The sequence below is a fragment of the Tachypleus tridentatus genome, chromosome 10 (assembly GCF_004210375.1).
Source record: "Tachypleus tridentatus isolate NWPU-2018 chromosome 10, ASM421037v1, whole genome shotgun sequence".
NCBI classification, from domain to species: domain Eukaryota; kingdom Metazoa; phylum Arthropoda; class Merostomata; order Xiphosura; family Limulidae; genus Tachypleus; species Tachypleus tridentatus.
Genome location: NC_134834.1, coordinates 123883865 through 123898362, shown reverse-complemented (window position 1 = coordinate 123898362; position 14498 = coordinate 123883865).

Sequence of the window (14498 nt, the reverse complement as noted above, 5' to 3'; positions counted from 1 at the left end):
CTAAGTATCAAGTTCTAAAGTCCAGACATGTTAACACTTCTCTCAACACAGTCACCAAGATCTAAGTATCAAGTTCTAAAGTTCGGACATGTTAATACTTCTCTCAACACAGTCACCAAGATCTAAGTATCAAGTTCTAAAGTCCAGACATGTTAACACTTCTCTCAACACACAGTCACCAAGATCTAAGTATCAAGTTCTAAAGTCCAGACATGTTAACACTTCTCTCAATATAGTCACCAAGATCTAAGTATCAAGTTCTAAAGTCCAGACATGTTAACACTTCTCTCAACACAGTCACCAAGATCTAAGTATCAAGTTCTAAAGTCCGGACATGTTCACACTTCTCTCAACACAGTCACCAAGATTTAAGTATCAAGTTTTAAAGTCCAGACATGTTAACACTTCTCTCAACACAGTCACCAAGATCTAAGTATCAAGTTCTAAAGTTCGGACATGTTAACACTTCTCTCAACACAGTCACCAAGATCTAAGTATCAAGTTCTAAAGTCCAGACATGATAACACTTCTCTCAACACACAGTCACTAAGATCTAAGTATGAAGTTCTAAAGTCCAGACATGTTAACACTTCTCTCAACACACAGTCACCAACATCTAAGTGTCAAGTTCTAAAGTCCAGACATGTTAACACTTCTCTCAACACACAGTCACCAAGATCTAAGTATCAAGTTCTAAAGTTCGGACATGTTAACACTTCTCTCAACACAGTCACCAAGATCTAAGTATCAAGTTCTAAAGTCCAGACATGTTAACACTTCTCTCAACACACAGTTACCAAGATCTAAGTATCAAGTTCTAAAGTCCAGACATGTTAACACTTCTCTCAACACACAGTCACCAAGATCTAAGTGTCAAGTTCTAAAGTCCAGACATGTTAACACTTCTCTCAATATAGTCACCAAGATCTAAGTATCAAGTTCAAAAGTCCAGACATGTTAACACTTCTTTCAACACACAGTCACCAAGATCTAAGTATCAAGTTCTAAAGTCCAGACATGTTAACACTTCTCTCAACACAGTCACCAAGATCTAAGTATCAAGTTCTAAAGTCCGGACATGTTAACACTTCTCTCAACACAGTCACCAAGATTTAAGTATCAAGTTCTAAAGTACAGACATGTTAACACTTCTCTCAACACAGTCACCAAGATCTAAGTATCAAGTTCTTAAGTCCAGACATGTTAACACTTCTCTCAACACACAGTCACCAAGATCTAAGTATCAAGTTCTAAAGTCCAGACATGTTAACACTTCTCTCAACACACAGTCACCAAGATCTAAGTATCAAGTTCTAAAGTCCAAACATGTTTACACTTCTCTCAACACACAGTCACCAAGATCTAGGTATCAAGTTCTAAAGTCTAGACATATTAACACATCTATCAACACATAGTCACCAAGATCTAAGTATCAAGTTCTAAAGTCCAAACATGTTTACACTTCTCTCAACACACAGTCACCAAGTTCTAAGTATCAAGTTCTAAAGTCGAGAGATATTAACACATCTATCAACACATAGTCACCAAGATCTAAGTATAAAGTTCTAAAGTCCAGACATGTTAACACTTCTCTCAACACACAGTCACCAAGATCTAAGTATCAAGTTCTAAAGTCCAGACATGTTAACACTTCTCTCAACACAGTCACCAAGATCTAAGTATCAAGTTCTAAAGTCCAGACATGTTTACACTTCTCTCAACACACAGTCACCAAGATCTAGGTATCAAGTTCTAAAGTCTAGACATATTAACACATCTATCAACACACAGTCACCAAGATCTATGTATCAAGTTCTAAAGTCTAGACATATTAACACATCTATCAACACACAGTCACCAAGATCTATGTATCAAGTTCTAAAGTCTAGACATATTAACACATCTATCAACACATAGTCACCAAGATCTAAGTATCAAGTTCTAAAGTCCAAACATGTTTACACTTCTCTCAACACACAGTCACCAAGTTCTAAGTATCAAGTTCTAAAGTCTAGACATATTAACACTTCTCTCAACATAGTCACCAAGATCTAAGTATGAAGTTCTAAAGTCCACACATGTTAACACTTCTCTCAACACACAGTCACCAAGATCTAAGTATCAAGTTCTAAAGTCCAGACATGTTAACACTTCTCTCAACACAGTCACCAAGATCTAAGTATCAAGTTTTAAAGTCCAGACATGTTAACACTTCTCTCAACACACAGTTACCAAGATCTAAGTATCAAGTTCTAAAGTCCAGACATGTTAACACTTCTCTCAACACACAGTCACCAAGATCTAAGTATCAAGTTCTAAAGTCCAGGCATGTTAACACTTCTCTCAACACAGTCACCAAGATCTAAGTATCAAGTTCTAAAGTCCGGACATGTTAACACTTCTCTCAACACAGTCACCAAGATCTAAGTATCAAGTTCTAAAGTCCAGACATGTTAACACTTTTCTCAACACACAGTCACCAAGATCTAAGTGTCAAGTTCTAAAGTCCAGACATGTTAACACTTCTCTCAACACACAGTCACCAAGATCTAAGTGTCATGTTGCAAAGTCTACATTTATTTCAAAAATTAATTTTCTTATTTTTTAAAAAAATAATTGACAAAGTTATCTGAAATCCCACTTTCATGTTTTTTCTTAAACCATACGTTCCTAGTTTTTACAAACATCAAAAAGTTATATTTACTTACATTATCAAAACAAATCAAAACAGATCACAGAGATCTGTTATTTAAACGTAGGTTAGTATTTTTGTACCGAGATAATATGTAAGTATTTTTGGTTATTCGGTTCTCTTGATGTTGTCTTTGCATGTTGCATCGCTCCGTATTGTCTATTTCACCATTCGTTGAGGTGTCATGTTGTGTATGTTATCAAAATGTGTTAGTAATAAAAATGTAAGATGGAACTGAGTAAAGACAATAAACTGAAATATTTTATATAGTTACATAAATTAATAATTATTTATAATACTATTAGTTACATTAGTTGTTAATAGGAAAATAAATCTGCACTATGAAACAATAATGAATTTAAAACAGTCAAGCCTTCTGAAACACCATATTCCTGATAAACTAACCAGCTATGTTAAGGATAGTCTTCTGACACACCATATTCATGATACACTAACCAGCTATGTTAAGGACAGCCTTCTGAAACACCATATTCCTGATAAACTAACCAGCTATGTTAAGGATAGCCTTCTGACACACCATATTCATGATAAACTAACCAGCTATGTTAAGGATAGTCTTCTGAAACACGATATTCATGATAAACTAACCAGCTATGTTAAGGATAGTCTTCTGAAACACGATATTCATGATAAACTAACCAGCTATGTTAAGGATAGTCTTCTGAAACACCATATTCATGATAAACTAACCAGCTATGTTAAGGACAGCCTTCTGAAACACCATATTCATGATAAACTAACCAGCTATGTTAAGGATAGTCTTCTGACACACCATATTCATGATAAACTTACCAGCTATGTTAAGGATAGCCTTCTGACACACCATATTCATGATAAACTAACCAGCTATGTTAAGGATAGCCTTCTGACACACCATATTCATGATAAACTAACCAGCTATGTTAAGGATAGTCCTCTACACACCATATTCATGATAAACTAACCAGCTATGTTAAGCATAGCCTTCTTACACACCATATTCATGATACACTAAACAGCTATGTTAAGGATAGCCTTCTGACACACCACATTTATGATAAACTAACCAGCTATGTTAAGGATAGTCTTCTGACACACCATATTTATGATAAACTAACCAGTTATGTTAAGGATAGTCTTCTTACACACCATATTCATGATAAACTAACCAGCTATGTTAAGGACAGCCTTCTGACACACCATATTCATGATAAACTAACCAGTTATGTTAAGGATAGTCTTCTTACACACCATATTCATGGTAAACTAACCAGCTATGTTAAGGACAGCCTTCTGAAACACCATATTCATGATACACTAACCAGCTATGTTAATAATAGCCTTCTGACACACCATTTTCATGATAAACTAACCAGCTATGTTAAGGATAGCCTTCTGACACACCATATTCATGATACACTAACCAGCTATGTTAAGGATAGCCTTCTGACACACCATATTCATGATACACTAACCAGCTATGTTAAGGATAGCCTTCTGACACACCATATTCATGATAAACTAACCAGCTATGTTAAGGACAGCCTTCTGACACACCATATTCATGATAAACTAACCAGTTATGTTAAGGACAGCCTTCTGACACCATATTCATGATAAACTAACCAGCTATGTTAATAATAGCCTTCTGACACACCATTTTCATGATAAACTAACCAGCTATGTTAATGATAGCCTTCTGACACACCATATTCATGATAAACTAACAAGCTATCATACAAAATCAATTCATGGTACGGTTATTTGTTAGTTTGAATTTCGCGCACAACCATGTTTTTGTATGTTTTTGAATTTCGTGCAAAACTATTCGAGAGCTATCTGCGGTAGTCGTCCCGAATTGAGCAGTGTAAGATTAGAGAGAAGGCAGCTAGTCATCACCACCCAACGCCAACTCTTGGGATACTCTTTTACCCACGAATAGTGGTATTGTCCCCCACACTTTATAACACTCCGACGGCTGAAAGGAGGAGCATGTTTGGTGGGACCGGGATTCGAACTCACGACTCTCGGATTACGAGTCAGCAATGGTATGGAACTGATTTTTTTGTTTATATTAAGGGTACTGTCCTATATAGTGTTCATGTTTATATTAAGGCTACCGTCCATTATAGTGTTTATGTCTATATTTAGGGTACTGTTCTATGTAGTGTTCATGTTTATATTAAGGGTACTCTCCGATATAGTGTTTATGTTTATATTGAGGGTACTGTCCTATATAGTTTATGTTTATATTAAGGGTACTGTTCTATATAGTGTTTATGTTTATATTAAGGCTACTGTTCTATATAGTGTTTATGTTTATATTAAGGCTACTGTTCTATATAGTGTTTATGTTTATATTGAGGGTACTGTCCTATATAGTGTTTATGTTTATATTAAGGGTACTGTTCTATATAGTGTTTATGTTTATATTAAGGCTACTGTTCTATATAGTGTTTATGTTTATATTAAGGCTACTGTTCTATATAGTGTTTATGTTTATATTAAGGGTACTGTCCTATATAGTGTTTAGGTTTATATGAAGGATACTGTCCTATATAATGTTTATGTTTATAATAAGGGTACTGTCCTATATATTGTTTATGTTTATATTAAAGGTACTGTTCTATATAGTGTTTATGTTTATATTAAGGGTACTGTTCTATATAGTGTTTATGTTTATATTAAGGGTACTGTTCTATATAGTGTTTATGTTTATATTAAGGGTACTGTCCTATATAATGTTTATGTTTATATTAAAACTACTGTCCTATATAGTGTTTATGTTTATATTAAGGGTACTATCCTGTATAGTGTTTATGTTTATATTAAGGGAACTGTCCTATATAGTGTTTATGTTTATATTAAGGGTACTGTCCTATAAAGTGTTTATTTTTGTATTTAGTGTACTGTCCTATATATTCAAAAATTACGTTTGATTTTTATTTTCTTTTTACAGACGTAGCTTTTTTCCTTGTTACGATAAACTATCGTTTCTACCGTCACCGGTGCAGACAGAAATCTTAATGTACAATTGTAAACAAACAACACACGAAACGTAAACGTGACCTAAATACTTGACACAACTAATTAGGTTACGTTCGTAAATGTCGTTTTATAGTGTGTATTATTTATTTATGTTATGTATTCACGTGATTGTGACTCGAGAAACTTCCAGAAGTATCCAGAATTAATCGATGACGTTATGTGACGTATATTCGAGAATGTTCTAGAAAGTTTCACAGAGTATATAAACCCATGTGTGATGCTGTGGTAGTCAGTGCATTGTTGATTTTGTGTTCGTGAAAAAACTTCATTATGTCAACGAAAATGAAATAGAATAATGATTATATGAAGTTTGGTTTCACTTGCATCGGAACAACTGAGGATCTGCTAAAACCCCAGTGCTTGCTTTGTGATGCTGCCCTTTCAAACGTAAATTTGAAGCCATCTAAGCTGCAGGAACACTTCAACAACCGGCATGGTGGAGCAGCTGTTGCAGGCCATGATGTTGAATCATTGAAAGGTAGAAGGGCCCGTTTTGATTCTCGAGCAACCTTTCCAAAATTAGGTTTTATATCTGCTGACAAACCACTGCTGATGGTTTCACACCACGTGGCGTATAAATTAGCTAAATCAAAGAAGCCCCATACAATTACAGAAGAGGTGATAAAACCGTGTGCATTAGAAATAGCAACAATTGCTCTGGGAACAGAAGCCTCAAACAAGCGTAAATTAGTGCCATTATCAAATAATGTTATTCAAAACCGAATTGGTTATTTGAGTTCGGACATTTTGGACCAAGTTATCACAGATATCAGGGCTAGTCCCTTAAATCTCTTTGCAATTGGACGAAACAACTGATGTTGCAAATTGCAGTCAACTCATCGCACTCGTGAGGTATGTCCATGATGGTGCCATAAGGGAGGATTTCCTGTTCTGTGAAGATCTGAAAACAAAGATGTCTTCCAGTGTGTGAAGGACTTCTTTGTGAAATATAATTTAGATATCCAAATTGTTGGTTCTGTGTGTACCGACGGTGCCCCTGCTATGCTAGGAAATAATCCAGGATTTTTTGCGCTGATGAAACAAGAGATTCCACACATGCAAGGTACTCACTGTTTTCTTCATCGACATGCTTTGGCATCAAAAACATTGCCTCCAAAGTTGATAAAGGTCCTTGACAGTTCTGTGAAGACCATCAACTGGATTAGGGGTCGCACTCTGAACCACCGCCTCTTCAAGTTGCTTTGTGAAGATTTTGAAAGTGAGCATTCCACACAGAAGTCTGCTGGCTGTCACGTGGGAGAGCTTTAACATGCTTCTTTGAACTGCGAAAAGAAGTCAAAACTTTTCTGAAGGAACGTGACTATGATCTGCCCGTAGAAATAGAATCACAAGAATTCAACCAAATGCTAGCCTATTTGAGTGATATATTCACTTATATGAATGACCTGAGTGTATCTCTTCAAGGGAAAAACATAAACATATTGAAATGCTGTGAAAAGTTAAATGCTTTCAAAGAAAAGTTACATCTTTGGTGTCGACGAGTTAAAAGAGGGAATCTTTCAAATTTTCCATCACTTGAGGAAATGGTAGATGAGGATGAGTCCATGTGTGTGTGAAGAAATTGTGGATCATTTGGAATCAAAGTCATTCGATGGATAATTTGAAGGAGAACTAGAAACTTCTGAAGAATGGATTCATAATCTTTCAATTTGGATAATATGTCAGATGGTGAAGAACTGAAGGAAGATCTCATTGAACTGTGCACAAATCGAGTTCTTGAAATGCAGTTTGAAAGCAAAACTTTGGAACAATATTGGTGTTCGGCAATGGACATGTTTCCAAGACTTTGTTTAAAAGCACTAAATGTGCTCATCCCATTCGTGACGACGTGACGACATACTTATGTGACGACATACTTATGTGACAACATACTTATGTGACGACATACTTATGTGACGACATACTTATGCGAGTTTGAGTTTAGTGCCCTTTTGTCAATGAAGACAAAATCTAGAAATTGCTTGAGTGCACAGGCAGACTTGCGGATTGCTATCAACAACAAAGTGCCACGTTTTGAGAAACTTGTGATAAATAAACAGGAACAAAAGAGTCATTAAATTTAAATTGGCTTATGAACATTTGAACATTTCAAATTGAATGAAATTTCATTTCATGCATGGATGAAAATTTATTTTTTGTAGGCCATGTAGGGTTTACGTAACATTTAGTTTGTTGTAATATTTTTTTCTTTTCCAATTGTTTCGTTTTTGTTTATATAACATTAAAAATTGGTTATAAAAATTTGTTTTGGCCACCTTCACTTTTATTCTTAAATAAATAATTACTGTGATGGGTGTGAGAACATATTAACATTTTTTTAGGGGTGCGGGACATAAAAAAGGTTGGAAACCACAACGTCTTAACTCTTACTGTCTCTAACTGTCTGCAGCCAGTAATGAAACACCCCTAAAATTTCTACTGTATGAATATCCCAACTTACAAAAATATATTAAACGAAACTAAGTGACCTTAAAGAGAACTAGAAATCCTACGTTATTAAACATTTATTATCACTGTGTCTAAAAAACTTATAGGCACACGTTTTATTTAATAAAATTAATACTGCAAGCACATTTACAAACTTACTTTAAAGAAACTTACTATTATTACCAGTTTAAAGAAAGGTATGAAATATAGAATATATATATACAGATTATCCTAGTTATATCTTGCTAATTTTATTTACAATTCTTAAATTGCATAAGAATCCCATTAGGTTCAGATTAATTATCAATACTTTAAACACAGTTACTAAATCTGTTTCTACTCTAGATGACTTGAAAAAATAAAAATACTGTTATCAAACAACCCTGATCAAAGTTTTTGTATTATTAAAAATAACATTCCAGTCTGTTTCTATGTACGACTGACACACTACATATATTGATACGGAATTGAAGGACTTAATCAGGGTACTCAATAATTAGTTCGATAATTTGATAAATATAGAAACAAAATATAAATTCACTAAAATTCATGTAAACATATATTTCACTTTTATAATTATAATTGTTATAATACTTTCAACGAACAAGTACATAATCAAATAATGTGTATTCCGTTGGGGAGGAATTTCTCTCCAAATATGGCCAACCTGCGTCTGTTTCTCAAAGACATATTAAGTCCTAACTTATATATCTACATTTCCCGTTATATAGATGATTTAATTTCAATAAATAACATGAATTTTACACTTAATATATCCAAAAGAACTCGTAGTTGAAAGAAACAATAGTAATGATGTTCATGATAATTATGTATGTTTACATATGAATTTTATAGAGGGCAGAGTAAAGAAGTGAATTTAATTTTCCCGTCTATCGTCTGCCCACCTCCAATAATGCTGTTCCATCTATAATGTTAAAAATATTGTTATACTCCAGTTTAAAAGGTTTTCAATGTATTTATGAATATAAAGACTGGCAATTAGATATATTATTTATATTTTTTATAATAAACACAAAATATTTAAAATATATACTTTTGATTATGGAAAATACCTTATGGAAACATTAGAGGTCGTTAGTTACATAGGTTTAAATAATTTTATTCAGTAGACCCAATCGGAAAGGCCACCTTTAAGTAGTTAGGCTTATCTCAATTTTCCAGTATTATACTAGAATAAACCTTCCAGAGAAAGGTTACATATGTAAGAACTATTTAGGTATGGTTTATATGTAAAAAGGGATGGTATCGATTCAGGGGCGTAGACTTTTTACACTCGATGGGGGGGGGTGATATTTGCAACCACTTATGTGGACTGGTCAATTTGCAAATTGGTAATTTCTGATTACGTGAACCTGAAAGCTGTAAACATGCAGTCAGAGTAATCTTGTTGCCACGATACTTCAAGGTTTCCATGTAGGTTTGTATAAGTGAGGTGTTGTGAACAGTTTTCAAAATGTTAATAGAATAAAGACAAATGTGTCATAAATTAACTGCCACATGAATTTATTCCTGCACAATATAAAAGATGGCCATTATACTTGACAAGGTTACTAATAACTTTCATTGTATGAATTACGTTTTCAAATATTAATAAAATTAGTAATTACCCTTGATAAGTTTATATCTACTGAAAAACTGTTCATGTTGTTTGATAAAAATAATTAAAATGTTTTTGTGAACTCTTGAAAATTACACATCAATACAATGTAGCACATAATTATTCATACTTTTCATTGAAGTAAGATTCATTTAGTCCTGTAGTCTACATGTTCCCAAACATAGACCTTCTTTGTGATGATCTGTTTATGAATTCTTTCATAAGCTCTTCTATATTTATCTTGTCGACCTTATCTTTGTGAGTGTGACAAACTGCCACATGGTTGAGGCGGCACTGAGACATAGTTGACCTTAACCACGTCTTCAACCGTTTTAATGCGGTAAAGCTGGGTTCACATTCACAGCTGGATACTGGACATACAAGCAAAATGTTCATGAGAAGAAACATTTCACCAAACATCTGCTGGCTTGTTTCATGCATTTTACTGTAAGCATCCTTCACACCTTTCATAAATACTGCTTTTGTTGTTCCTTTGAACAGGGGAAACTGAAACTCGAGCCGTTGTGCAGTGATTTCTGGATAGAAGTTTATAACCGAGTTGTTAATCTTGCCAGATGTAATCATGTTCTCAAGTGCTAGATATTGCCTCAAGTCATTGTTGTCTCCATTGAATTTAGTGGTCAGATGTTCTATGACTGTGTCCACAAATTCAAAATATTGGCTTCTGTAGTAATCTCTAGCTGTTGCAGAATGGTGCGCTGAGCCATCACCTGTGATCCTTCTTGGGGGTCTGCGAACGCGTGGTAGTTCAATAGGCACCAGATCTAGGGAAGTTACATTTTTCTCAGCTTCATCAAATATCTTGTTGTAATTTTCCTCTGTTCGCAATACCCGCAGTTGCTCAACTGTCATTGCAGATACTTCAATCATGCCAGATACTGTCGCTGATTTTGCTTGGAATGCACGGTTTAGTTCCTCTAATGCAGCTAATGGATGCTGAGCCATCAACAATCCTAAAACTGTCTTTCCTTTGTCAAATCTGTCCAGCAGACCTCGTGCTTTCACTGCTACATCCGATTTTTCATTTGCTAATTCAGACAAAGAATCAACAATGTCACTGTAGTGATCATTAACACATGTAATTGCAGATAGGTGGCACAACCAGCATGTTGGATACAGTGGGCGAATGTATTTAACTGGACCATTGTGGCTGTCTGACGATACAAAGTTTCAAAGATTGTCTTGTATTTGCCTCATCCTTTGAAGCAAGACACCAAGTTTATGTACCCACTTGATAGAATCTCGAACACAAGATGTTGGATATCTCATATCCATTCAGGTAGGGTTTGTAGTTCTGTTAAAATCACTTGGTTTCGTTTAATATGTTTTTGTACGTCATGATGTTGAGTATGTAAAAACTATTCAAGTAGGATTTGTAGTTCTTTTAAAATCACTTGGTTCGGTGTGTGTGTTTTCTTTTAGCAAAGCCACATCGGGCTGTCTGCTGAGCCCACCGAGGGGAATCGAACCCCTAATTTTAGCGTTGTAAATCCGATGACATACCGCTGTACTAGCGGGGGGCACTTGGTTTTATTTAATGTTTTTGTGCGTCAAAATGTTGGGTATGTAAGAACTATTCAGGTAGGGTTTGTAGTTCTGTTAAAATCACTTGGTTTCGTTTAATATGTTTTTGTACGTCATGATGTTGGGTATGTAAGAACTATTCAAGTAGGGTTCGTAGTTCCGTTAAAATCATATGGGTTATTTTACTTTGTTTTTCTAGGGAAGAGGTTGTATGTAAGAACTGTTAGGTCACTTGGTTTCGTTCAATATAATTTTCTATAGCTACACGTTGGGTATGTAAATCTGTTCAGGTAGGGTTTGTAGTTCTGTTAAAATATCTTGGTTTCGTTTAATATGTTTTTGTACGTCAAGATGTTCGGTATGTAAGAACTATTTTGGTAGGGTTACTGGTTCTTTTAAAATCAGTTGGTTTCGTTTAATATATTTTTGTGCGGCAAGATGTTGATTATGTAAGAACTATTCAAATAGGGTTTATAGTTCTTTTAAAGTCACTTGGTTCGGTGTGTGTTTTCTTTTAGCAAAGCCACATCGAAATATCTGCTGAGCCCACCGAGGGGAATCAAACCCCTGATTTTAGCGTTGTAAATCCGATGACATACCGCTGTACTAGCGGGGGGGGGCACTTGGTTTTATTTAATATGATTTTGTGCCTCAAAATGTTGGGTATGTAAGAACTATTCAGGTAGGGTTTGTAATTCTCTGTTAAAATACTTGGTTTTATTTAATATTTTTTGTACGTCATGATGTTGGGTGTGTAAGAACTATTCAGGTAGGGTTGGCAGTTCTCTGTTAACATCACTTGGTTTTTTTTATGGAGGTTGGAACATTCACATAATGTGAACTTTCGGTTTGTTTCACTTCTACTTTAATCTTCTTTTTTGAACTGGCTACATACAATGAAAGGCCGTTAGAGTTGCGATTTTGTGGGTGTTAGCTCTCAACTTCGTATCCTTAATTGTTTTGCTACGATAGCTGGCTCCTGATTTGACTGAAACAAATTAAAGATGATATGAGGTGAAAAACGTAAGTTTAATAACGTTATTTAATAACGTTTCCACTGTTAATAATTTTAAATAAACTTTCAAATTGAAAATTTACCTTGAATTTTGACAAATGTTCTTCTTGCTTTATCCGATCGAGTAACTTTTGCTATTAGTTTTTAGATCGCCACAAGAGGCGCTGATGGCAGCGTGACACTAATCAGCACACAAACAGTTAATAAGGATCGACTTGCTGTACCTATAGAAACAAAAATATGAAAGTAATAATATAAGAGAACAATATTCTTATTGATACGAGTCATGAGTCTCGTGCTATCACTGACGTCATTCTGAAAGATACGAAATCGTGCTGTACGAGACTACCCATTACGTAAAGAAAGGGAGAAAAAAAACTTATTTTTGTTCTCAAACATACCAGATTCGAAATAAACAACGACGTTTACACAAATATATTAGTAAAGTCTGAGGAAAACGCGACTTGAAAACTAATATAATTTCATGGCAAGTTAATTTTTTTTTAATATTTGAAAATAATCGAGTCAATCAAATAGTTGTTTTTTTTTAAATTATTATTATTAATATTGAATAGATAAATAAGTTTATAAGCCTAGTGATTGCATAATAATAAATAAATAAAGAATGCATACCACTTGACAACTATTATTGTACAGTGACAATGATAGAACAGTTAAGTCTGGTTTGAATGCATATTTGTGTGTGATTTCTATGGTTTTACATCACAAACATCTCTGTACGAAAAAAGAGATGGTTTAGATTGTTTTTGTAAGGCTTAATTTCATCATATAGGTTATTGTTTACTAATAATATATATAAATACACACATAAGTTAGTTATTAAAGAAACAAAACTCGCAAAGAGAAACCAAAAAGTCCAGCTTATAATTTTGGTGGTTTGTTTTTAATTTCGTGCAAAGCTGCACGAGGGCTATCTGCGCTAGCCGTCCCTAATTTAACAGTGTAAAACTAGAGAAAAGGCAGCTAGTCATCACCACCCACCACCAACTCTTGGGCTACTCTTCTACCAACGATTAGTGAGAATGACCGTCACATTATAATGCCCTCACGGCTGAAAGGGCAAGCATGTTTGGTGTGACCCTCAGATTACGATTCGAGTGTCCATGCTGAGCCTGTTCAGTTTACTTACACGTAAATGGAAAATATAGAATAATGGATCTGTCGACAAATCTGTATGTACATTTATTTTAACTGCATACACTTCAACATCTTCCCTGTGGCTCGGTTCTCTGGTCGCTAAAATGTGGGTTTTGATACTCATGGTGGGCGCAGGACTGAGAGCCCATTCGTGTGTATTAAACAAACGAAAAGGTATAAACTTTATTAAAGAAAACACTAATGAGATCGTATAATACAGTTTTACACTAATATTTGCTGCTTTTACACAGAATGGATTGTGCTTATTTTCAGGCCCGGCATGGCCAGGTGATTAAGGCACTCGACTCGTAACCTGAGAGTCACGGGTTCGAATCCCCGTCACACCAAACATACTCGCCCTTTCAACAGTGGGGGGCGTTATAATGTGACGGTCAATCATTGGTAAAAAGAGTAGTTCAAGAGTTGGCGGTGGGTAATGATGCCTTCCTTCTAGTTTTACACTGCTAAATTAGGGACGGCTAGCGCATATAGCCCTCGTGTAGCTTTGCGGGAAATTAAAAAAACAACAACAAACAAACACTTATTTTTTAATTAAAACTAAACATGAGACATCATTTATCAGATGTGCTATCTTTTTTATCTCTCTCACTCAGTAGCTCATCAGAAACCCTGAGGAATTCTAATGATAAAATAAAAAAACTGGGTTTCAGAACCTACACTATATCACAGGTATCTAATACTAGATACAGAATGAAGACAAGTCAACGTGTTACGTTTAACAAGGAATTAACTAGATGAAGCGATAGTTGTTTCTTTTGTTATTCGCTCAGTACGTACACTTAATGTTTCTTTTCACTATTTCACACATACTAGGAGTTGTCTGATCAGAATTACCCGAACGACTCTGCAGTTATTTATGGATCCCTTTTCCAGCAAATACCATAAAACTACAAAAACACCTTTATTCACCCTTTGTGGTGGTATTAAGAAAGAAGCGAGAGAATAACACACAC